Source organism: Dermochelys coriacea, chromosome 1 (assembly GCF_009764565.3).
Source record: "Dermochelys coriacea isolate rDerCor1 chromosome 1, rDerCor1.pri.v4, whole genome shotgun sequence".
In the NCBI taxonomy this organism is placed as follows: Eukaryota; Metazoa; Chordata; order Testudines; family Dermochelyidae; genus Dermochelys; species Dermochelys coriacea.
Window position 1 is genome coordinate 17,561,634 of NC_050068.2, and position 26,606 is coordinate 17,588,239.

At 42.7% G+C, this 26,606-nt stretch overlaps 1 protein-coding gene across 1 annotated transcript in view; it reads right to left on the reverse strand.

The window, feature by feature from the left end:
* Nucleotides 1-26,606, reverse strand: part of TENM4 (teneurin transmembrane protein 4) — a 1,775,651-nt gene that overhangs the window by 1,693,622 nt on the left and 55,423 nt on the right. Inside the window, exon 2 of the mRNA XM_043504093.1 lies at nt 16,848-16,934. The gene's annotated coding sequence lies outside the window, so the exon portion shown is untranslated. The remainder of the gene's footprint in view (nt 1-16,847; nt 16,935-26,606) is intronic.

A 26,606-nucleotide genomic window follows, 5' to 3' on the forward strand; every position in this document is an offset into this window, starting at 1 on the left:
AAAGGATTTAACGGTTCAAGTGGACAAGCAACAACACAAGCCCTCAATGTAATGCTGAGGCAAGAAAGGCAAATGTGATCTACACAAGAAAGGAGCAAGTGGGAGCTGATTTTTACCTCTGTATATGGATGGCACTGGTGAGATTCATACTAGAATACTGCACATAGTTCTGGTGTCCACATTTCAAAAGGGATGTTGAAAAATTGGAGAGGGTACAGAAAAGGAGCTTTAAAATGATTTGAGGGCTGGAGTTAATGCTCTACAGTGAGCGACTTAGAGCTTATCAAAAATGAATCTCTGGAAATTTGATTATGGCATATGTAATACATTTGAGAGAAAATCCCAGATACTAAAGTAGAGAACAGCACAACAAGAATCAATGCCTGGAAGCCGAAGCCAGACAAATTCAAATTAGAAATAAGGTAGACATTTAACAGTGAGGGTGATTCACTGCTGGCACAAACTATCAAAGGAAGTGATGGATCCCTTCATCTCTTGATGTCTTCAGATCAAGACTGGATGCCTTGCTGGAAGATTTTAGCCAAACACAAGTTACTGGGCTCAATGCAGTGGCAATTGAGTGAAATTCCATGGCCTGTGATATTCAGGAGGTTAAACTAGATGGTCTAATTGTGCCTTCTGGTCTTAAAAAGAAGAAAATCTATGAATTACTATATGCCATCTTTATTCCATCCAGACATCTCTCCTCATTGTGCCTTAGGTCTCTCCCCCTTACTACTTTTGTGCCTTCTTTGTGCTGTTCATTGTGCTTGCATCATGTTCCTATTGATCAATGATCCACCCTTAGTAGCTTTGATCCAGTCATTACAATCAAAGCCTTCTCTCTAACACTGTCTAATAAACTGCTTGTTCTGTGAAGGAATCCAGATGAGGGGGCTACGTAGCTACTATTTTATTATTCCTCATTCTAGATGAGGGGTGGTGATGGCTGCTCTTGGAAAAAAAATAAGATTTTCTGTATTGGTCTGTGCTTTTGGCTTGTCAATTCTTGTGTGTTCCTAGGTTAGAACATAAGAAGGGCTATACTGGGTCAGACTAATGGTCCATCTAGCCCAGTATCCTGTCTTCTGACAGTGGCCAATGCCAGATGCTTCAAAGGGAATGAACAGAGCAGGTAATCAAGTGATCCATCCCCTGTCACCCATTCCCAGCTTCTGGCAAACAGAGGCTAGGGCCACCATCCCTGCCCATCCTGGCTAATAGCTATTGATGGACCTATCCTCCATGAACTTATCTAGTTCTTTGAACCCTGTTATAGTCTTGGTCTTTAACATCCTCTGGCAAAGAGTTCTACAGGTTGATGGTGTTGTATGAAAAAAATACTTTTGTTTTAAAGCTTGCTGCCTATTTCATTTGGCAACCCCTAGTTTTTGTGTTCTGAGAAGGAGTAAATAACACTTCCATATTTACTTTCTCCAGAATAGAAATGATTTTATAAACCTCTATCATATTCTCCCCCGCCCTTATTCATCTCTTTTCCAAGCTGAAAAGTTGCAGTCTTATTAATAGATTCATAGATGCATAGATACTAAGGTCAGAAGGGACCACTCTGATCATCTAGTCCGACCTCCTGCACAGCGCAGGCCACAGAATGTCACCCACCACTCCTATGAAAAACCTCACCCATGTCTGAGCTATTGAAGTCCTCAAATCATGGTTCAATACTTTAAGGAGCAGAGAAGCCTCTCTCCAGTCAACCATGCCCCATGCTACAGAGGAAGGCAAAAAAAACCTCCAGGGCCTCTCCAATCTGCCCTGGAGGAAAACTCCCTCCCAACCCCAAACATGGCAATTAGCTAAACCCTGAGCACATGGGCAAGATTCACCAGCCAGATACCCAGGAAAGAGTTTTCGATAGTAAATCAGATCCCATCCATCTAATATCCCATCTCAGGGGATTTGGCCTATTTACCCTGAATATTTAAAGATCAATTACTTACCAAAATCCCATTATCCCATCATACCATCTCCTCCATAAACTTATCGAGTAGAATCTTAAAACCAGATAGATCTTTTGCCCCCACTGCTTCCCTTGGAAGGTTATTCCAAAACTTCACTCCTCTGATGGTTAAAAACCTTCGTCTGATTTCAAGTCTAAACTTCCTGGTGGCCAGTTTATACCCATTTGTTCTTGTGTCCACATTGGTGCTGAGCTTAAATAATTCCTCTCCCTCTCCTGTATTTATCCCTCTGATATATTTATAGAGAGCAATCATATCTCCCCTCAACCTTCTTTTAGTTAGGCTAAACAAGCCAAGCTCCTTGAGTCTCCGTTCATAAGACAAGTTTTCCATTCCTCGGATCATCCTAGTAGCCCTTCTCTGTACCTGCTCCAGTTTGAATTCATCCTTTTTAAACATGGGAGACCAGAACTGCACACAGTATTCTAGGTGAGGTCTCACCAGTGCCTTGTATAATGGTACTAAAACCTCCTTATCCCTACTGGAAATGCCTCTCCTGATGCATCCCAAAACCGCATTAGCTTTTTTCACAGCCATATCACATTGGCAGCTCATAGTCATCCTATGATCAACCAATACTCCAAGGTCCTTCTCCTCTTCCGTTACTTCTAATTGATGCGTCCCCAGCTTATAACTAAAATTCTTGTTATTAATCCCTAAATGCATAACCTTACACTTCTCACTATTAAATTTCATCCTATTACTATTACTCCAGTTTACAAGGTCATCCAGATCCTCCTGTATAATATCCCGATCCTTCTCTGAATTGGCAATACCTCCCAGCTTTGTATCATCTGCAAACTTTATTAGCACACTCCCACTTTTTGTGCCAAGGTCAGTAACAAAAAGATTAAATAAGATTGGTCCCAAAACCGATCCCTGAGGAACTCCACTGGTAACCTCCCTCCAACCTGACAGTTCGCCTTTAAGTAGGACCCGTTGCAGTCTCCCCTTTAACCAATTCCTTATCCACCTTCTGATGTTCATATTGATCCCCATCTTCTCCAATTTAACTAATAATTCCCCATGTGGCATGGTATCAAATGCCTTACTGAAATCTAGGTAAATTAGATCCACTGCATTTCCTTTATCTAAAAAATCTGTTACTTTTTCAAAAAAGGAGATTAGGTTGGTTTGGCACGATCTACCTTTTGTAAAACCATGTTGTATTTTGTCCCATTTACCATTGACTTCAATGTCCTTAACTAATTTTTCCTTCAAAATTTTTTCCAGGACCTTGCATACTACAGATGTCAAACTAACTGGCCTGTAGTTACCCGGATCACTTTTTTTTCCTTTCTTAAAAATAGGAACTATATTAGCAATTCTCCAATCATTCGGTACTATTCCTGAGTTTACAGATTCATTAAAAATTCTTGCTAATGGGCTTGCAATTTCAGGTGCCAATTCCTTTAATATTCTTGGATGAAGATTATCTGGGCCCCCCGATTTAGTCCCATTAAGCTGTTTCAGTTTCGCTTCTACCTCTGATATGGTAATATCTACCTCTATATCCTCCTTCCCATTTGTCATGCTACCGTTATCCCTAAGATCCTCTTTAGCCTTATTAAAGACTGAGGCAAAGTATTTGTTTAGATATTGGGCCATGCCTAGATTATCTTTAACCTCCGCTCCATCCTCAGTGTTAAGCGGCCCCACTTCTTCCTTCTTAGTTTTCTTCTTATTTATATGGCTATAGAACCTTTTACTATTGGTTTTAATTCCCTTTGAAGGTCCAACTCTACTCGACTTTTAGCCTCTCTCACTTTATCCCTACATCTTCTGACCTCAATTAGGTAGCTTTCCTTGCTGATCCCTCCCATCTTCCACTCCCTGTATGCTTTCTGCTTCTTCTTAATCACCTCTCTAAGATGCTTGCTCATCCAGCTTGGTCTACAACTCCTTCCTATGAATTTTTTCCCCTTTCTTGGGATACAGGCTTCCGATAGCTTCTGCAGTTTTGATTTAAAGTAATCCCAGGCCTCCTCTACCTTTAGATCCATAAATTCTTCAGTCCGATCCACTTCCCTCACTAATTTCCTTAATTTTTGAAAGTCAGCCCTTTTGAAATCAAAAACCCTAGTTGCAGATTTATTTTTGTTAATCCTTCCATTTAGTTTGAACTGAATTAGCTCATGATCACTTGAGCCAAGATTGTCCCCTACAACCATTTCTTCTATGAGGTCCTCGCTACTCACCAAAATTAAATCTAAAATGGCATCCCCTCTAGTCGGTTCAGCAACTACTTGATGAAGGAATCCATCAGCTATCGCATCTAGGAAAATCTGAGCCCTATTATTATTACTAGCACTGGTCCTACAGTCTATATCTGGGAAGTTAAAGTCTCTCATGATCACGCAGTTTCCACTAGTATTTACTTTATTAAAGACATTAAAAAGGGCTCTATCCATATCCAAATTAGATCCCGGAGGTCTATAGCACACCCCAAGCACTATCGTAGGAGAGGCTTTACTAGTTTTCTTCCCCAATGTAATTTTTGCCCAGACGGACTCTGTCTTATCCATTGCATCGCTTCTTATTTCTTTACATTCTAACTCATCATTGATATACAATGCTACTCCACCCCCTTTACCTTTGTTTCTGTCTTTCCTAAACAGCACATACCCTTCAATACCTGTAGTCCAGTCATGACTACTATTCCACCATGTTTCTGTTATCCCTATAATATCTGGTTTCACTTCCTGCACCAGTAGCTCTAGTTCCTCCATTTTGTTACCTAGACTCCTCGCATTGGTGTACAAACATCTTAATTTTTGCTGTTTGGCCTCGTTCACATTTTGTACCCTATTAGGCACAGTCATTCTACAGCCAGTGTAACCTATTAGACTAGTATCCACACCGCCCTCGCTCCTTATATACATTCTCCTACCCACGGCTGTATCCTTTCTTACTTCATCTTCTTCCCTCTCAATGCTAAAATCTGGCGTGGAGATTTTCTGGACATCTCCCATGCATCTCCCCCCAATTCCTAGTTTAAAGCTCTCTTTATCAGTTGTGCCAGCCTTGATCCTAGAAGTCTATTTCCTTCCCTACTCAGATGAAGTCCATCCCGAGAGAACTGACCTCTGTCCGTGAATGCCTCCCAGTGGCCATACATCCCAAAGCCCTCCTTGTAGCACCACTGCCTAAGCCATCTGTTGACAATCATAATCTTGTCAGACCTTTGTTGCCCTTCTCTAGGAACAGGAAGGATCCCGCTAAAGATCACCTGAGCCTCAATTTCCTTAAGTGTCTTCCCCAGCCTAGCATAGTCTCCCTTGATACTTTCCAGTGAGAATCTGGCTGTATCATTTGTTCCCACATGAAGGATAATTAGGGGATTCTTTCCCGCTCCCTTGAGGATCCTTTTCAACCTCACGTCTACATCCCGTATCTTAGCAGCCGGAAGACAGCACACCCTTCTAATCTCTCCTCAGGACATACCATCACTTGTAGAGAGCTCTGTACATAATCTCATGAGGCTAACCGAGAACTAAGCCATAGAAGGTTTATCGTACTTCAGCACAGCACTTTGTTTTCATATGCTTAATTGACGACATGTTATTAAAAAGTGTGTTTGACTGGATCAACAGTACACAAATTAGCACTAATTAATTCTTCCACTTAGAGCTTGCTAGAAAACACTACCCTGTCCTCCCAGCTGAGGAACTAGACACAAGTTCAGACATTAAGCATTACTTGCCTGGATTATTGTAATTCATTGTAGTGGGGTCTGAATATGGGTACAATGTAGAGTTTCCATAGCCCTGAGAATGCAGAGTCCTGCAGCACATCTCTTTGTTCCAGTCCCTCCCACCCAGTGCACTCTCACTGTTAGTACAAAGCCTTGGTCCTGGTCTTCACGGCCATGAGTGTGTCAGCAATAGAGCTGTGAATTTTTTTCTTCACCTAATAGTTTATTTGCTGAAAAATTCAGTTTTCATGAACCTGAAGCTATTTGCAAATCCACGTAAAGCCAACAGAATACTTTTGACTGAACCAAAACCAACCAAAAAACCCCCACAACTTTTCTGGCCCCCCTCCCCTTTTTTCAATGTCTGCTATTTTGACAAAAGCAAAGGGAGGACCCTAGAGTCCCAAAAGAGTGGGTAGGGGGTCACCCTCTCTTATAACCCAACATATGGGACATCCACGTTCAATTCCCCCCACCACCCTCCCATTGCAGAAAACACCCTAGCCACTGGGCTGTGGGATATTCTGGGGATCTCCCAACCTTTCCTGTTGAAGGTACTTTGTTTTAATTATTAGGACAAATAAGCCTTAGAGCAAGAACTGGCATGTGGGTCTCACATCCTAACTGAGTGCCCTAACACCAGGCTATAGAGTCACTCACTCTTTCCCTAGCCCAATGGCTAGTCATTGTGTTCATGAATGACTATGAATAGTCACCATGAATGAGAACTCTCCACACCAGAATATCCCATGGCCCAGTGGTTAGGGCATGCTTCTGTTCTGTGGGAGAGCCACGTTCAATTCCCTTCTCCACATCAAGCAGGGAGGGAAATGAGGAACATGTGGAACTCAGGGTCAAAAGATAAGGGAGGTCCCCACTCCTCCCCCCATGGTGTGAATCTCATCCTTTACTTTTGTCAAAATGCATAAAGTCAAAACAAAACATTCATATGATGTAAAAAAAAAGTTTCATTTTGACAGTCAAAATTTGACTTTTTGGTTTGCCACAAGTGTTAGAAACAGTTCATTTTTGGTTTGACCTGAAAACAAAATTCAATTTTTCAGAATTGCCAGCAAACTAAAAAAAGCCATTCTATGCCTGCCTTTAGTCAGCACCTAGCTACATCTCCATTCACAACCCACAAAGACACCTGCGATCTTCACAGGCAATGAAATTTACAAATCCAGGACCGAGGACGTAAACACAAGAGATAAGCATTCTTAGCCAAAGGGATTCAGCTGAGGGACAAGGTTCCACAGGAGAGCAGACTGACCTAGACTGCCTGCTTTTAGGATGCATTGCAGGATTCTCCCCAGCAGCAAAGCCTCTCAACAATAACTGATATGGTGGAGTTTATAGTAAAAATACTGCCCTACCAAAACCTCTATGCAAGGGAAAAAGTAGAACACTCCTTAAAGATGTCACTATGCAAGTTTAATGTACCTATTAAGTTCTTGGATACCACAACAATGAGCACTACAGAAAACCCTCCCTAGATAGAACAGGCTTTGATTTGGAATTTTTGTTGTAATACACTCGTGTCTTGTAGGATCTCTCAGTTGTCCGGAATCCATCTTTGTAACCGGCTGCATATTACACAGGTAACCCTAGTATCCCACTAATACAGAGCCTGATCATAACTATGTCAATGATTCCTCACAGGAGAGGGTGAAAGGTGCCCATCCAGGGGAGGAAGAAGGAATGTACCAGTGTGAGGTGGCAGGGATCTGCCACCAGGCTACTACTTCTCCTCCCATGCAGGCGGATGACCTGTGGGGAAGCCAGGGCAAGGAATAGCAGCTCTTGATTCTACCATCCAGAGCACTGGTCAACACACACACCAGCTGGCATGGCAGGGTGCAGCAAGGACTCACTTGTGATCTTCCAATTCAATCCCTGGTGTGCTGTGCTCCTGGGGCATCACAACTATAAGCTGCACCCTTCTCCAACCATGTCTTAGAAACATACAGTATTTCAATAAATGATACAGAATCAAGAACAAGGACAAACCCTGCAGAAACAATAAAAGGTTACTCACTTTCTTGTAACTGTTGTTCTTAGAGATGTGGTGTTCATGTCCATTCCAAGCAGGTGGGCGCGTGCCATATGCACGCCAGCCGGAAGATTTTTTCCCTAGCAGCATTGGTAGGGTCAGCCTGGGTGCCTTCTGGAGTGGCACCTTCATGGCGCCCACTATTGGGCCCCGCCAACCCCCCCCCACCCACTCAGTTCCTTCTTGCTGACTATTCCGACCGAGGGTAGGAGGGTGGGTATTGGAATGGACATGAACACCACATCTGTAAGAACAACAGTTATGAGAAAGTGAGTAACTTTTCTTTGATTGTTCATGTCCATTCCGAGCAGGTGATTCACAAGCGAGAGCTCAGGAGCTGGGGTCAGAGTTATCCACAGCTCGCCCAAAAGCCACATTGTCCCTGGACTGTTGTGTAAATGTATGTATTAAGGACCATGTGGCTGCCCTGCAAATTTCCTGAATAGGGACTTGTGCCAGGAACACCGCAGAAGAGGCCTGCACCCTGGAAGAGTGAGCGGTTATCTTTAGAGCAGGCTCCTTTGCCAAGGTTTAGCACTCCCTAATGCAGGACATTATCCACAACGATATGCATTGAGAGGATACTGGGAGGCCCTTCATTCTGTCTGCCATGGCTACAAAGAGTTGGACGGACTTCTGGAATGACTTAGTTCTCTCTATGTAGAAGGCTAAGGCCCTACATACATCCAGTGAGTGCAGCCTGTGCTCCCTATCGGAGGAGTATGGCTTGGGATAAAATACTGGGAGGAAGATGTCCTGGGTCATGTGAAAATGGGAGACTACCTTCGGGAGAAAAGCCGGATGAGGCCTGAGCTGGACCTTATCCTTATGAAAAACTGTGTAAGCGGTCTTAGACATGAAGGCCCTGAGCTCTGAAACCTGTCGAGCTGAGGTAATTGCCCCGAGGAAAGTGACCTTGAATGAGAGATAACAGGGAGCAGGTGGTCAGAGGTTCAAATGGCAGGCCTGTAAATCTAGAGAGGACTAAATTGAGGTACCAGGCAGGGACAGGCTGACGCATGTGTAGGAAGAGCCTGTCCAAACCCTTGAGAAAACGACTGACCAAAGGGTTTGCAAAGACCGAGAGACCATCTGAACCGGATGGAAGGCGGAGATAGCAGCCAAGTGGACCCTTATTGATCACCGGGAGAAGTCTTGATGCTTTAGGTGAAGGAGATAATCCAGTATAAATGGCATGGAGGTGAGGAGCAGCAACTGACTATGTTGCTATGCTCAGATGGAAAACCTTTTCCACTTGGCCAGGTAAGTAGCCCTGGTGGAGGGCTTTCTACTACCCAGAAGGACTTGTCAGACCTGGTCCAAACAAGACAGCTCTGTGGCACTTAGCCATGGCGCATGCAGGCTGTAAGGTGGAGCAACTCCAGATTCAGGTGCCGGAGTTGGCCCTGGTTCTGCGTGATCAGGTCAGGAACCAGCGGTAAGGTGAGTAGGGCTGCTATGGACATTTTCAGGAGCGAGGTGAAGCAGTGCTGATGAGGCCACACCAGTGCTATTAGTATGACTCTGTCCCGGTCCCTGTGGATCTTGAGAAGCACCCTGTGGACTAGGGGGATGGGTGGGAAGCATATAGCAGGCAGCCCTCCCAGGAGAGAAGGAAGGTGTCCTCGATGGACTCAGAGCCGGGGCTCTTGAGAGAACAAAATGTCTGACATTTCCTGTTGCCCAGAGTGGCAAACAGGTCTATCTGGGGAGAGCCCCAGAATCTGAAGATTGAGCTCACCATGTCTGGCGAAAGGACCACTCGTGGCCATTGAAGGTCCGGCTGAGCCCATCTGCCAGCGTGTTTCACACCCCTGGGAGGTATGAAGCCTGCAGGTGGATCGAGTGCTCTATGCAGAAGTCCCACAGCGCAAGGGCTTCTCTGCACAGGGGAAAGGAGTGTGCACCCCCATTTGTTGATATAAAAATCACCGAGGTGTTGTCAGTGAGGACTGAAACATCTGCCCATTAGGTGCGTTTTGAAAGCGTAGCATGTTGTACCCTCAAAAGGGTGGTCTAGAGCCCGGTGGGGCCGTGGGTGGACAAAGCTTGGGCCAGAGGGAGGGCGTTGCCTCCATTCAGTGCTCCTGTTCTGCCTACGTGAAGCGTCCTGGCAGTTTTGGGGTTGGTAAGGACAAGGGGCAGGTTGAGGCCTAAAATGTCTGCTGGGTAGCAGGCATGTGAAGTCCCAGCGAATGAAGGGTAGTCCTAGAGTCCTTCAAGCTGTGAATTCTTCTCGGAGAAGAGAGCTACACCCTAGAAGGGATGGTCTGCTGGTCCTCGTGGGGAAGACCAGAGACCTGTAGCCAGGAGCCTCTCCTTGTAACTACCCCTGTGGCAAAAGTGCAGGAGGCTGCATCCACTGAGTCCAAGGCTGCTTGCAAAGATGCTCAGGAGACCAGTTTCCTCTCCTCGATGAGTGCAGAGAACTCCCCCCCGAGCTTCCTGGAGCAGAAGTTCCGTAAACTTAACCATAGACGAGCAGGTGTTGTACCTGTAGTGGCTAACTATGGCCTGCTGGTTGGGTATACGAAGTTTCAGGCCTCCTGTCGAGTAGACCTTCCAGCCAAACAGGTCCAGTTTCTTGGCATCCCTGTTTTTAGGAGTGGATCCTTGAAACTCTTGACGTTCTCTCTGATTTTGGTGGTTGACACAGCGAGAGTCCAGAGGAGGGTGGGTGTAAAGATGTTCATACCCTCTAGAGGGAACAAAGTAGCGGTGCTTGGATTTCTTGGCCATAGATGCCAGAGAAGCAGGAGTTTGCTACAGTTTTAGATGTTTTGGTTATCGACTTGATAAATGGTAGTGTGACCCTGGATGGGCCGGAGAGGGCCAGGAAGTCTATGACAGGGTCTAAATCCTCTTCCACCTCCTCTGCCTGAATCCCCAGGCTTTAGGTGGCCCACCTCAAAAGCTGTTGAACACAGTTGTCCTCCAAAGCTGGGGCTGTCTAAGTCCCTGCGACCGCTTCATTGGGTGAGGACGAGGAAGAGAACAGGGGGTGGGCCCCGTTCACTGCCTTCGGCGCCCCTGGGCTGTGGAGCCGATACAGATGAACTCTGTGCCGCAGTCGGTGCTGGGACAGATAAATCCGGTGGGACTGAGACAGTCGGAGTTGGTAGGGACGGAGCTGAGGCTTCCACCAGTGCAGTCACCTGGAGAGCCAGTGTCAAGGCTGGCTGAGATATTGGTGCTGAAGGTGGCAGTCATCGGCAGTGCCGGCGCTGACTGGCATGAATGACGCCGAGTACAGACACCATTCTGGAGTGCGGACCATGGACTTGACTGATGGTATGCCTAGGGTGTCCAGAAGGGCCATTGAGCAGGTGGTTGCCACTGTTGCCATGATGCCAGATATGGTTGGTGACTGCGCCAGGACCTGGACCTTCTGCTCCGTGATCTGCTAGATCGAGCAAAGTCCACCTCTGACTCAGGTCTCTGAGTAAGACTACCACTGAGGAGCAGTCCCCTGGGTCACCAACGAACGATGATTTGATTCCAGGGAGCGGTGCACTTCCTGCATCTGTGCAGGTGGTGCTGGAGATGGAGACCAACAGGCCATCATGGTTGGCTTACCCCTGGAGTGGAACAGGGGGCGTGCGATCGCCAGAGATTTATCCCTCCTTTGGGGGGATGGCACCAGGAGGCGCATCAGGTCTGTTGGCGCCTTGAATGCCTCCAGTGTCGATTGGTGGTTGTATGTCCACCAGATGGTCTGGGGACTGGGAAGGGTTTGGACTCTACTGGACCCCGGCTAGGGCAGGAGTTGATGAAACCCTGGGTGGAAGCTAGGCGGAGGTGGTCTGTCCTGAGCCACTCGCGAACGGTGCCAGCCCCTTAGCTTTCAAGGGGGGTGATCAGTTCCTCACAGGCATCATCTTTACTGGCAGTGGAGATGAAAAATGGTGCCGAACTGAGGCTGACACTCTACGGCCCTAGTAGTGGCGGTGCCGGTGGGCTTTAGAATCCTTAGTCGGGCCCGTTTTGTGCGTCATTGGCGCTGGAGCACTGCGCACTGCAGAGGACGTGCTCAGTGCCGGGTTGTTGGGTCTCAGAGCCACCTCCATGAGCAGTTTTAGTCTCTGCTCTCTGTCCTTAAGGGTTCTTGGGTGGAAACCCTTGCAAATGTGGCACTTGTCCTTTTGGTGAGTCTCACCAAGGCACTGCAGGCAAGACGAGAGAGGATCACTCTTGGGCATAAACTTTCCACAGGACTCAGAGTTTAAACCCTGGAGACCCGGGCATACCCCCAAAGGGGAAACTAACTACATGAAAAAGTGTAACTACAGAGAATAACTACTGAACTATGTATAGTAAGAACAAAGACACTGCTAAGGTGCTTGCTGTAAGAGCAAGCAAAGTTCCAGCTAGCTGTCACAGGTGGTAAGAAGTAACTGAGGGGTGGGGGGAGTTGGCAGGGCCTGATATGGGCACCATGAAGGCACCACTCCAGAGGGCACCCAGGCTGACCCAATGGATGCTGCTAGGGGGAAAAAAAATCTTACGCCTGGCGTGCATGTGGTGTGTGCACACCTCTGCTTAGAATGGACTTGAACACTCAAAGAACTGGGGCATACACAGAAAATGTCAGGTCAGTGCAAAAAAGTACAACAGTCACCTTATGAGGACAATACCAGTGGCTTTCACATTGATCAGCATGCAGATAACCTGGATCCACTGAGAATGTTATACCATCCCTACCCCCGTCTACTCTAAAAGACAACAAACTGTCAGGATTTCTTCATAAGAGGAAGGAACAATGCTTTAAAATGAAACAGAAATCTGAAACTGGCTAATGATTACAGGACTCTTTGGATCATGGGGCTCATCACCTTGACATGAAGAGAGAAAAAAAGGAAGATACTTGTATCCTTACTTTTAATGCATTGCAAAAATATGGAAAGAAATCCAGAGATGAACTCTAGATTCTTTTGTAAGAGTGCAGGGGGAGAAGCTAGTAAAAACTGAAAGAAAGTTAACTGGAGGCAACAATGTTATAGGCTTGAAAAAGCCAAAAACAATTGTGCTCAACAACAAGCCCATGACTCAAACATCACCTCAGAGATCCATAAGGGCTCTACACTCACCATTCCAGAACACATTGCAAGACCCTGGTCCTGCTATGCATGATGCACAGATGGACCCCTGTGCCCGCACACAGCCCAGCTGAAATCAACAGGGTTCCATGTTGGTTCCATCTACTAGCAAGTCTTTGCAGGACTGGGACCCAACATACTGCACACGTGTAGGGCAAATACTGCCAACCCGTATTACAGAGAACTTATTGCTGTGAGGAGATATGCTAAACTTGGGAGTATTTACTGAATCAGCCCCTTAAAATACTGCATTAAAGCATTATGCTGAACAACCCTTTATATGTAAAAAGAAAAGGAGTACTTGTGGCACCTTAGAGACTAACATTTATTTAAGCATAAGCTTTCGTGAGCTATAGCTCACTTCATCTGATGCTGTAGCTCACGAAAGCTTGTGCTCAAATAAATTTGTCTAAGGTGCCACAAGTCCTCCTTTTCTTTTTGCGAATACAGACTAACAGCTGCTACTCTGAAACCTTTATATATAAAAATTGATCAGTTCCTTCCAAAAAGGACACTGAAGTGTTAGAAGGTCTGATACATACAGCAGTTACCTACTTCTGTCACTTACTCCATACACCTGAGATTTACAATGCAAAGTTTGTAACTGACTTATTTATGCTGCATGTGCTTATCTGTTGCAGGGTAATTTAAATTGAGAAACCTTGCAGGTTTTTGCCTGAGGACACAGAGTAATGCAGACACATTTCAGCACCTGTAAAATAGATTTTTGGTTACTACAGACATAGGCATTCATCTCCCAAGGTCTTTGTAGGGAATCCACCCCCCCCCCCCGCCTCATAAAGGAAAATGGGAAATTCCTGAGAACCCCAGGTGTGCCATAAGAAAGTAGCATCATTGCTGCAAACCCTGGACACAGGCTGAAGCTCAGAAGGTTTGGTAAGTGACATGAGCATATAAGCATCATGAAATAAAAATACCGCTAGTGTCGGCAATGCTGTGCTTGCACAACCTGTACCTTAGAATAGCATGATCTGTTTGGCACTGCCTCTCCGAACGCCTAAGAGAATAGATTCTATGCGCTATGGTCACAAACACTGCACCTCCGCTTATAAAGATTCTTATCAGACCATTTTCCATAGCAGGGGTAAATCTGTAATGAATTAAACAGGGTTTTAGCCTTGTTCTCACTTACTCCTCCTGACTTAAAGGCAGAACCATAAAGTTAAAGGAAGTGTTTACTGTTCCATAACTTATTTGCCATTCACATTTTTAAAGTTGATTAGTGGCATGCATCTGACGAAGTGGGTATTCACCCACGAAAGCTTATGCTCCAATATGTCTGTTAGTCTATAAGGTGCCACAGGACACTCTGCCACTTTTAGTGGTTATTAATTGGTATTCCTATATCATCACTGAGTTAGGGTACATCGACTAGGGGAGAGGAGTATTCTTAACACGTGTTGGTTTACACGTTAACTCATGTTAAAATCCTGGTGTAGACAAGGCAGTTTTCACATTCTTTAGCTGATCAAGGTAAACCCTAGGAGGGGTCTGTTAAAACTGCACCAGCCTTATGTAAAATACACATGCTTTTCCCTATGAAGAATAGACTCTTTCCAAGGAAGAGTTCTTTCCTAAATGCTATGCGATCATTACACAGGCTGTGTTAGACTGTGCACTAACCAATATTGGGATGGTATGGAGCCATGCTGTCTAGGGGCACAGTCCTTCCCCTTGCTACCTGGCAAGCACAGAGCCTGTTCACGCTGCCACACCCAACCATTCTGGAAAGTGGGTAGGGAGGAATCATGGCCCCAGCTACTTCCCACCTTGTTTGGCATGATTTGCACAGGGAGGGAGCAGTCCCTCCTAGTGGAAATCAGGACTCTGGCAATTGCAAATCAAGGGAGAAGGCTCCTCGTACCTTCCACCACACCTATGCTAGGGTCAGACTCACTTTCCCTCAGTAAGGAAGTTATCCAATCCTGTATTGCCCTTCTAGGACATGGACAGGCATATGCAGAACCAGTGTGGACAGAGGTTCTTTCAAACTTACCACAGAGAGACATGGAAGGGGCCATTAGAGCAAGCACTAGTGCATTTGCACTAATGTGGAGTGGGGGTTAAAGTATGGGAAAGCTGTGGCTGCTATTCCAGTCCATGGGCTAGAATAGCAGCGGTAATAGTATCTGCCCAGGTCATGAGAAGCAAATATTATCTGTCCTTCACTTTCCCCACTGTAGTGTTTAGATGTTGCTTCTAATTATTAGAATTGGAAGCACTGGCTCTTGGGAGTCTGAAAAGGACAGGAAACAGGAAGGGGGGAGGAGTTGAAGAGGCTGAGAGAGAGCTACTGAGGGTGCAGCAGCAGCTTGGAAGAGAGGTTTCCACTTGAAAAAATAAAGTCCTGTTGAAGTCTGTTAGTATCTTGCCTGGCCACTACAACACCCACACAAAGCCAGAATATTTTAACTCTGAAGGGGTAGCTGGACTTCACACTCTTCCAGCAAGGGAAAGTATTCATCTGATCCTCACTGTGCTTTGATACAGACTAACAGCTACCACTCTGAAAACTGTGGTCCGTAGTTTGTATTACAAGCCATTCTGTTAGTTAACAGAAGCCAAGACTTACTAAACCATCAAGCATTCTATTAAAAGGCTGACTTTTCTACAGAAAGAGCCCAAATTAATCAGTGCGTTTTTTTGTTTATTACCCATTCAAACTAGAAATCAAGAAGGGAAGTCACATTACCACACAGCACAATTTAGTTAAAAATATTCACAGTCTGTTACAGAAATAACAGAATCAACGTAGGCAAGAACTTCCCTTTGCATTATTCAAGTAAGATGTTAAATCTTTAAAGTTCCCTTCCCAGACACAGAAATTTCACAAATAATGTATTCCTTCTCCTGTAAGCCATCTTAATCCTACAGTAAAATCACAAACTCTCTGGGGGAAACAAAATAAAAACAAACCACGGGGGATGTAAGCAGAGAATTACAGGATCAACAGAAAAAAGCAACATGGTTGTGGGGAGAACTATCTGGCAACACCCAGAACTGAAAATAACTGCTACAGACAAATTAGCTGTTCAACCCTGAAGTGAAGGGAGACAACCATTATTGACTGGTAAGAACTGTGTCTACTTACACCAAGACTGCAGTGGCTTATGGCCAATTCAAAATAGTTCCATTTGGGAAGTTTTAGTTTGAATGTTATCTAAACAAATACACATTTGATGCTGAAAAAAATTGTGAAGCTTCCTGTTTTGTTTTGACCAGGTCTACTGGTGAGACTTGAAGCTGAAAATCCACGCATAGATTTGAAATTTTCACCCATGGTCCTCAACTAAAATTTATCCCTATAGTTTTAGATTTGTTACTTTTCTGGGAAACAAAAAAAATCAGCACCCCTTTGGCTGCATTTTCTTTACATTGTATATTCAAGTGAAGATCATTATTTGACTAGGAATAGAGAGAATGATTAAGTTTATTCTTTCAGACCCCAGTTGCATCTTAGACGCATAAAATACTTAAAAACCCCCCAACAACTCAAGGTTGACTCTTCTCCATACATAAAATCTCCATAGTCATGCTCATTAGAAGCTTTGGGGCTAGACATGATTACTGCTTCACTGGGACGTTTCTGAAAATCCTTTGTAACAGCATACCACATTTCTGTACAAAATTCTCAAGTGAATAGCAAAAAGATGTTGTAGACTTTAAGTTCATATCAACAATAAGAACAAAAAAGAGGAACTGACCTCTGATGAGATGCAGTAAGGTTATTTAAAGAATATTTGTTTTAAAAAAAATTATATATGGTAAAAATTACCAAGCAGCAATTGTAACAACAAATTTTAAAAAATACAAAGAAATCAAATACATATCTGGAGGAAATTATTCTGCATAACAGGTAATTCAAATGACCACACCTTCAATGGACTTGCTGTATCCAGCTTCTTGAACCTTAAAATTGATTTGTGGTCCCGCTCTAAGTATTTCTATATTGCTTAGTTAAATTTCAGTAAGAAAGATTTTAAAAGAAAATAAGAACTTACTTGTATCACCACTCTCCTTAATGCATCAATGACATGTTCACATCAGAATTGTTAACAGATTAATCCTGTCCGGAAGATGGTAGTGTCCTGTAATGAAAAGTTATGAGCCATATTGAAAAGGATCCCACCATTTTTAGTTAATAATAGCCTGAGACTGCCAGACTTGCATTCAGAAGTTACTATTCAACTCAGGTATCTATCCATCCTACCTAAATAGTTATGTATTATCTAAATTGTCTAAGAAATTGTCAGAATTCATGTTTTAGCTGGTCTAAAAATATTCAAAGCTGAATATCACTACTAGACCATAGTTACCATAAAATTCAACTTTCAAGAGCTAAAAAGGGAAATGAAATAATGCATTGTAAATAGAAGAGGGCCAAAACAAATTATTTGTTTTTGGCCAAACAATGCACATTTGTGTTGACTGTCATATTTTGGGATGTTCAATTCAAACTGTTTTGATCAAAAAACAAGATTCCCTAAACCTCCTCCCCCAAAATTGAAGCATTTCATTGACATTTTTGGAATGAAACATTTTAATTTTCAAATTCAAAACAGCTTTGTTTCCAATTTTATTTTTTGGCCATAGTTAAAACAAATAACTCTAAACAAAATGGTTTGTTCAACTTGCTGCTGTGTGTGTGTATGTGTGCTTCACTCAAAGTTTCTGGATTGATCTAAAACAAGTTCTATTCCCCCTGATTCTTCAGTTTGGCCAGTAAACAAAACAAACATATCAATTATTCATTCAGTTGTAATTTTAAAAAAGTCTAATGATCTGAAATACATTTTTGATACACAGTTTTACATTGTTACGGTCTGATGTCCTGGAATCTTATTGATTAAGAAGCAATAAGAGCCAAGTTAACTATTGGAAAGCTAGGATTCTCCTCTTGTCAAAATATACATATACATACACACACATATTACCCACACACAGTCACCCTTTTTAGCATCAAGAATTCCATGATATTGAACCTTAATTTCACTGGCACAAAACTAATCACCACCTGACAGACCATGTCTACACTGTCCTGTAGTTTTGACTTATGGGGTGCAAATAGCAGTTCACACCAATTTGAACATGCTGCACCTCCCTTGTGTGGATGCTACGGGTCTGAATCTAAGGGTCCCAAGATTACTGTGAACTTGGGATCTTTAAGTTCACACCTGACGCATCCACACTAGGGAGTTACAGTTCAGCTCTGTGGCGGGCATTGTTCTTCATGTGCCCCGAGTCCAAACTGCAGGACAGCATAGACATGCCCTTACACTTCAACCCAGTATAATTACGCCGTGGATAAAATTCTACTTTTGTGAGAGGATGAGGGAAGAATCTTTGAGGGCAAGTCTACACTACCGCACTACATTGGTGCAGCTGTGCCTCTAGTGCGTCTGGTGAAGACACGCTCTGCTGATTGGAGATTGCTCACATAATTACTCCACATCCATGAGAGGCAGAAGCTATGTAACTTGTGTTGCTCAGGGGGGTGTCATTTTCATTTTCACACCCCTGAGCGACATAAGCTACATCAATTTAAGTGGTAGTGTAGACCAGCCCTGAGACTTTAAGAGCAGTCCAGAGGATTGTTTGATATTTTATTAAAAAAAACAAACAAAAGATTGTGTCTAAATCCTTTTGACAGCTTTGCATGCCTCAGTCTCTGTCCAGATACTTTTATGGGTCTCATCACTGCAGTATTTTGCTGGGTTCTCTTTTAAAATGGTGCCTATTTTAAGTGGCACATTGTTCTGTAATTTATGAGCATAAACACAAGGGCATAGGGTGCATGCACCATTTACGTAACAGAGTATATGTTGTGTTTCATGCGCACACCATAAATATATGTGCGTGTGTAAATTATAAATTGTAGGATTAAGAGGGAAAGGATGGTTGTGTGCTAAAGCATAGGACAGAATTTGGAGCCATGGGTTAAATCCTATTTGTAATACTGAGTTCAATGCTTTGACCAAATCATTTAGGATTTGATTCAAAGCCCACTGAAGTCAAATGAGACTCCTTCTGACTTCAGTGTGCGTTAGATTGTGCCCTAACCACTTAAAGGAGTTTTACAAAAGTGCATCTACACAGACTTCAGCGGAGTCACTCCTGATTCACTTCAGGGTCAGAGCAGAATCTGGTCCAATGTTGGTTAAAAAACTATTAAAAGAACTCCAGGCACCCTGGCTCATAGCCCCAAGTAAAATCCAATATGGCTTTTCTGGAGGTACTCCACCACATTTTTTTTATATTTACTAGTTCTCCCAGGGTAGTATACTGATGTGTGCAAAGCACTTTCAGGTGCCATGAAAAACAGAGTATTAATTATTATTATAACAGAGGGCCATAAAGAGCTTGAGGAAACAGGTTTTTAAACAAAATTGGCCTAATTTTGAAACAGCAGCTTGCAACTCAAATATAAATTTTTGTTCAGCTCTTTGAATAGCAAGACAAAGTATGAACTTGGACAGCAGAGATCAGATGGCTCTAACTGCCATGCCGCTTACAACTGGATTTAGGGAACACATGTAGAATGAAAGCTAGATCCATTGGTTTGCATGCGTGGGAATGAGTGTGACTGGTGTTCCTACTTCTCCAATGTTCTGACATTTTGGAAATCTTATTTTCTTTCTTTGTTTGCACCATCATTAGAAAGGACTCTAAACAAAACTTATTGCTCACTTTGGTAAGTCACTAGCATTTAAAAAATGAAAAGGAGTACTTGTGGCACCTTAGAGACTAACAAATTTATTTGAGCATAAGCTTTCGTGAGCTACAAGTGAGCTGTAGCTCACGAAAGCTTATGCTCAAATAAATTTGTTAGTCTCTAAGGTGCCACAAGTACTCCTTTTCATTTTTGCGAATACAGACTAACACGGCTGCTACTCTGAAACCTAGCATTTAAAAGTATTTTAAAAAACAGTTCCACCCTGAAAGAGCTTTGTTGAATTATGCAAGAGCAAGCCTCATATTTCAGCTTCAATGAGGAAAATGAAAGAGATGTTGGATATTAAGAAAACACATCAGGTTCAGAGGTCTGTAATTAATCTTGTCAGTGAATGCGGCAGGTCAGGCTTGTGTGCATGAACACAGCATCTTGGGACTTCTATGATTTACAGCATAAGTACAGAGCCAGCTTGGGACATCTGGGATTTGAACCCATTACAGTGGTTGGACATGGTTTTAGTGAAGTTCCTACTCATCGCATACTATGCCATATACTGAGAAGCATTAAATATTTAACTAACTGGTTCATAAATTTTGTACAGAAAACAGACTTTTTATTAAGAGTACAGAAGAACACAAATTTCTAGGACAGATCTCTAGCCTAGTATAAATGGAAGAACAAAGATTTTAAGGCAGAACTTTTGTAAGCGGTAGAGTTTTTGTTGTTATATAATTATATATAGACAGGTCATTGTAGCCACAAAAGTACTTTATTAAACAATTGCTAATGTTTTTGTAACAATTTCAGTAAAAACAATTGCAATAAAATTTCCCTTCTAGACCCTGGTAATGTACAAGATCCATTCAGTGGTGACTTAAAACAAAGTAAAATGGTTTAATCTCTTTTTACTGTCCAAAACAAGTGAAATTCAAAAACTGAGTTGTTTATATGTTAAGAGCAACCATATAGGGCCTGATCCAAACTCCTTGGGAAGTTAACAAGAGTCCTTCCCTTGGGTTTGAGATTAAAACCATTACTATTCTCTGAAGAATTGTTTACCTATTCTGTAAAGAAGCTGCCAAATCTTTGGGCAGTGTGAAAATAATAATTTAACTGAGTGACTCAGGCCTAGCCCACACACAGTTATTGTACTAGTATAACTATATCCGTTAAGGTGTGATTCTTTAAAACAAAGAAAATAGTTATACCGGTACAACTCCTTGTGTAGATGCAATACTAATACAGCTTATTCCCCTTCACATATAAGAAAACACTTTTCTGGTATAAGGCATTTTTATGGTGTTATAGCTGTGTCCACACTAGGGGCTTTTATCACTAACTATACCAGGACAGTTCAAAACCAAAAAGTTAAAAAAAAAAAAAAAAAAACTGTCAAAATCCTTCACAAAACAGAAGTTGCATTCTCCATACAGCTCTAATCACACTTCTCTTTGACATGCTACTAAAATACCAGAACAGATATTCTTGTGATGGTATTTGGAACATAGCCGAAGGTAGATAACCTTTGTTAAATTTCCAGATACCATGCCATCTCCTGAAATTTAAACAAAGAAAATCTCAACTTTTGGGTCCTATCATCTGAACACATTACATTTGCCCACCAGCAATATGTGCAATGTACTTAAATCTTCTGTCTTTGTATTTATATGGCTCGTATCACCATAGAATTTGAGCACATATCTAGTCATCCACAGTGGCGGATTAAAGATTTTGCTACCCCCTAGGCCCTGAAATAATTGCCGTCCCCTTCCCCGCACCAGCTCACCTCCGCTCCGCCTCCTCCCCTGAGTGCGCAGCCAGATCCTGCTGCTCCCTGCCAGTGCTTGTGCACTAAACAGCTTCGTGAAGGAGTGGGGAAGAGGGGGTAACATGGCACGCTCAGGAGAGGCGGGGCTGGGGTGGAGTTGGGGCGGGGCCAGGGTCTTTAACTGGCACCAAGGGAAGCAGCCTCTGGCTGCTATTATAAATTTGCTGCCCCTGCAAATTTGTTGGCCTAGGCGTTAATATGCCACCGGTCATCCATCTGTCCACAAGGCTGCCTTTGAGCTCCATCCTTACACTTTGCCACCCTGGTGGAACAAATTTTTTATTTTTCTCCTCTGCCTCCAGAAGACAGAATGTGAAAAACAGTATCAGGTGCCTTTTCCCCTGCATTAAATAGAAGCACGATAGAAAACAGATTTAAATATTTCTAAGGCCAGAAATGCCCACTGTGATCAACTATCAAGCAGTTCTCAAACTGTGGGTTAGGACCCCAAATTGTGTTGTGACCTCGTTTTATGGGGTCACCAGGCCTGGCGTTAGACTTGCTGGGGCTGAAGAGCAAGCCCTACTGCTGGGGCTGAAGCTGAAGCCAGAGGGCACCAGCCCTGGATGGCAGGGCTCAGGTTACAGGACCTTGGGCTTTGGCTTCAGCCCACTGCCTGGGTTGGTGGGACTTGGGCAGGCTCAGGCTTCATTCCCCGCTCCTGGGGTTGTGTAGTAATTTTTGTTGTTAGAAGTGGATCACAGGCCAATGAAGTTTGAGAACCCCGACCTAGTCTGACCTCCTGTATAACACAGGCCACAGAACTGCCCCAAAATAATTCCTAGAGCCTCTTTTAGAAAAAAAAATCCAATCTGGATTTTAAAATCACCAGTGATGAAAAAATCCACCACAACCCTTAGTAAATTGTTTGAAAAAAGCATGCCCTCTTTCCAGTCTGAATTTCCCTACTAGCTTCAACTTCTAGCCACTGGATCAGGTTTTTATACATCTTTCTCTGCTAGATTGAAGAGCCATTGTTAAATATTTGTTCTCCATGTAGATACGTATAGATCGTAACTAAGTTGTCCCTTAGCCTTTCCTTTGTTAAGCTAAATAAATTGAGCTCTTTGAGTCTATCACTGTAAAGCGTATTTTTAAAAATCCTTTTATCATTCTTATGGCTCTTCTCTGAACCCTCTATAATTTATCAACAACTTCATGAATTGTTGCTATCAGAACTGGACACAGTATTCTAGCAGTGCCATCATCTAGGCCAAATACAGAGGTAAAATAACCTTTTTATTCCTACTCAAGATTCCTGTTTATGCATCCAAGGATTGTATTAGTCCTTTTGGTCACATTGTCAAACCGAGCTCAAGATTTCCCACAACACCACCAAAACTTTCTTCAAAGGCACTGCTTCCCAGGATAGAGATCTCTGTCTTGTCAGTGCGGCCTATGTTCTCTGTTTTTAGAGGCATAGATTTAGATTTAGCCATATTAAAAAAAAATTGCTTGACTCCAGTTTACCAAATTGTTCAGATTGTTCTATATCAATGAAGAGTACATGTCACTATTTACCATTCTCCCAATTTTTTTGAGATAATTACTTCTGCCTTATCTTTGGGGGGGGGGAGTATAATTTACTATTTGGAAAAGCTTACGGTCCTTGCATTTACAAGCACTGGGGTTAGTTTCACAAAATTATAAAACAATTATGTGCTAATGGACTGAAGAGTAGCATTTTAGTATTAAGTGTGAAATCCCGGCTCCATTGAAATCAATGGGAGTTTTGCCACTGGGACCACGATTTTGTCTCAAGTTTCTTGGATACTTTAGGGTAGATGCTTCATCCATTTGTACTGACAGAGGGGCAGTGTGGCATGAGGCAAGAATGTCATGGCTTCATACTTCATCCTCCCTCCATTCTTATTGGCATGCTATGAGGTTGGTGTTATTTAGGTTAGATGACGGCAAGGCAAAACAGAGCTAAGAATCAACCCAGCAACTGTTGTGGTGAGCATGGAGGAAAAAGTTAGGCCATGATCCTGGAAATATTAAAAAATGTGAGTAACTAAGTACATGAATACTACCATTGAACTCAGTGGAGGTACTCATATACATAAAGTTACTCACATGCTAAAGTGATGTCACAGGCCTCAGATATTTACATGAGAATTGCACCTACCAAGTTTCTTAACACAATTCTCTGGGCACTGGAATCATGTATCACCAATTTATTTTATTTATTTATTTGTGGGAAGGGGAAATGTTTAATGGACTGATTTCTTGGTTCTACAACCCTGTTTAATGGCTTCTGAGTTTCTGAACACAGGAAACTATACTAAAATGTCCCAAGACTGCAATTTAAGCCAATTTTAAAAACTTGATTGCCATTCTGTAACGTTTGTTGGTAATTTAATTGAAGTATTTTACAACATTAATTATTAAATGCATTCATTTTCCTCAATGGAATTGTTACAAACCAGTCCATGCACACTCAAAAATTGTAAGGACAGTGCATACACCAGTATGAAATTAAACACAAAGATTTCTATTCACTATTAAAGAAAATGTGATAATGAGTCAAATTGCCAGAACAGATGTGGTGGTTGACATCTTGGTGGACACTGAGGACTGAACCAGAGACCACCAGTGCTAAATGCATAAGATGGTGCAGTGTGACCTGAAGAACCAAAGCTCTCTAATTAGGCCTGCAAACAACTCTCAAAATGTGCACAGAGGTGGAACTGTAATATACACTTCAGAGGGTTCTATAGAGACTGGATCAAATATAGTACTTTAAACTATTTTTAACCCCTTTCTCCAAATTGGACTCGATTTAAAGTTGGGTGAGGGCGAGGCAATATCTTTTACTGGACCAACTTCTGCTGGTGAATGAGACAAGCTGTGTAGCTTGAAAGCTTGACTCATTCACCAGCAGAAGTTGGTCCAGTAAAAGATATTGCCTCATCCACCTTGTCTCCCTAATATCCTGTGACCAAATGGTTACAAACACTGCATACATAGATTTAAAATTGACAAAATGATCCTTTAAAAATTTAGTTACCACAATATGAAAGTCCTGAAGAGGGATGGGGTTTGAAGAGGACTAATTTACAAATATAGCATTAACATTGATTATATACAAACTGTTTTCTGAAGTTCTATTACATGTTTTGCACAATGGGCCTGACTGTCCTCTCATTTTCACCATTTTTCCCACCAGTGCAATTCCACTGACTTCAGTGGAGTTACTCCTAAATTATACTGTTGAGCAAAGAATCATGTCTGGAGATTCTACATTAGTTTTTGTTTTCTTGAAGGTTTTTGTTTAGTGAAAGAATCTGACAGAAACATGGCTATTTATAATGGCATCAATTACTCATGTGGACTGTTTAAGTGTTTTGAGACATTACTCCAGAATTCTTATTCACATACCTTCAGACAGAATCACACATCTACCAGTCCAGGGCTTGAGTTGGACTTTTTCAGGATTGTCTCTGCATAATTCACCTAGCTGTATTTACTTAGGCTAGCCTGGAAATGAAGCTTCAGTCCCAAACCACAAAGGTTGGGGCAGAGACAACGGAGAGGATGATATGACAGCACGTGGTATTTTAATGTCCAAACCACAAAGTCCACTAGGGTACATTTGTTTTCAGACTAACTGTTCATAATGGTTTAGCTGACTAAACAGGACTAGGAATTAAGAGGTTCTAATCATGGTTCCAACACTGACTCCCTCTGGGGTCTTGTGAATGTCATTTAAAACACTTTGCCTCATATTCCCCCATTTATAAAAAGAGAGTTAATAGGTTTTATGAGGGGCTGTTACCTCTCTACTCACGCTGGGAGTTCTTTGGGTCAGAAACAGTCTTTTTTGTTTTGGGATTGTATGGTGCCTAGCAAAACAGAGACCGGATCACCTATTAAGGGGCCTAGGCACTATTGCAATAAAAATAGTATTAAAACACAGGTTATGCTAGGCTGAAGGAAGTGTTATTTCTACGGCAGTAGCCCCTAGAGCCCTAAATGGGTTATGGAAGGAACTGTACATACAAAGTCCCTGCCCCAGAAAGATCATGGCCTAGGATCTAGACAATATGCAACAGGTAAATAAAAAGACACACTGAGGGAGGTAACAGTAGAGACAGGTGTGTTTGGTAGTTAGTCAGTCACAGTCACAATTAGTGCTGATATGTACACATTTTGAAAAAGATTAGCCCTACTTAACAAGTACAATCCTCCCAGGCTCATTATCACTGTGTTTCATTAGCAATTAGCAATGGGGCAGACAGGCAGAGCTATAGAAAATCTTTGTAAAGTATGCTTAAAGGTCAGCATTATAAATTGGGGTTCTAGACTTTAAGAACGAGCAGTATGCATGCAGCTTGCATTCCTGAGCCCTCCAGTGACTCAACCTGGATCTCTCCTGAAACCTGATCCCTTTTCTCAACACCCACCCACCCCGAGCTTCTTGGAGATGTGCATCTCAATACAAAAATAAAAACAAAAACAACAAACAACTTCCAGGAATATCAGAGCATGCAGAAGAGACTTGGATCTGCCATGACAACAAAAAAAGGCAATGTGCCACCCTAAGTTGTGAATGCGTTTCTACTCTATTTGCTCATCATCATAGACTGACCCAGAACCATCCAGGGAAGTTCATCATGATCCTGCATAAATGTCTGGGAAATATTGTTTGTATATGGTAGCATCTAAGACCACACCTGAGAAAGGGGGCTCCATTTTGCTAGATACACAGCAAGAGACATTCCTCTACACAAAGAGCTTAGAGTCCAAAACAACTATGGGTGTGAAGAGAAACAAAGGCCCAGAAAGATGCTTTGACTTGCCCAAAGGCACACAGCAACCCAATAGCAGAGTGCAGGATAGACCCCACGGACCTCCCGACTCCCAAATTATTGTCATAGCCGCTAACTCACTATATTACAGTACTAAAATGTCTGAGTGTCAAGAAAGACCTTAAGGCCCTAAGTGATCAGGATCAGCAACTCTGGTTGCTGAGAACTGATTATTTCTTTTTTTCCTTTTCTTTTCAACCCACCATCCCTGAGTTCATCATTATGTTACTCAAAGCACCTCCTTGATGGTACTTGAAGCAATGATAATCATCAAGGAGGACACTGTTTAGTGTAGCCAGTGTTGACTGCTTTGATATTTAAAGAATAATCTGGACCATTTCCCAGACTATACATCTACCCATCTAATTTAGATTTTTGTAGATGAGGCTGTACAGGGACACTGAGGACGATTAAGAACCTAATACCAATAGCGACACCATTCTTACTT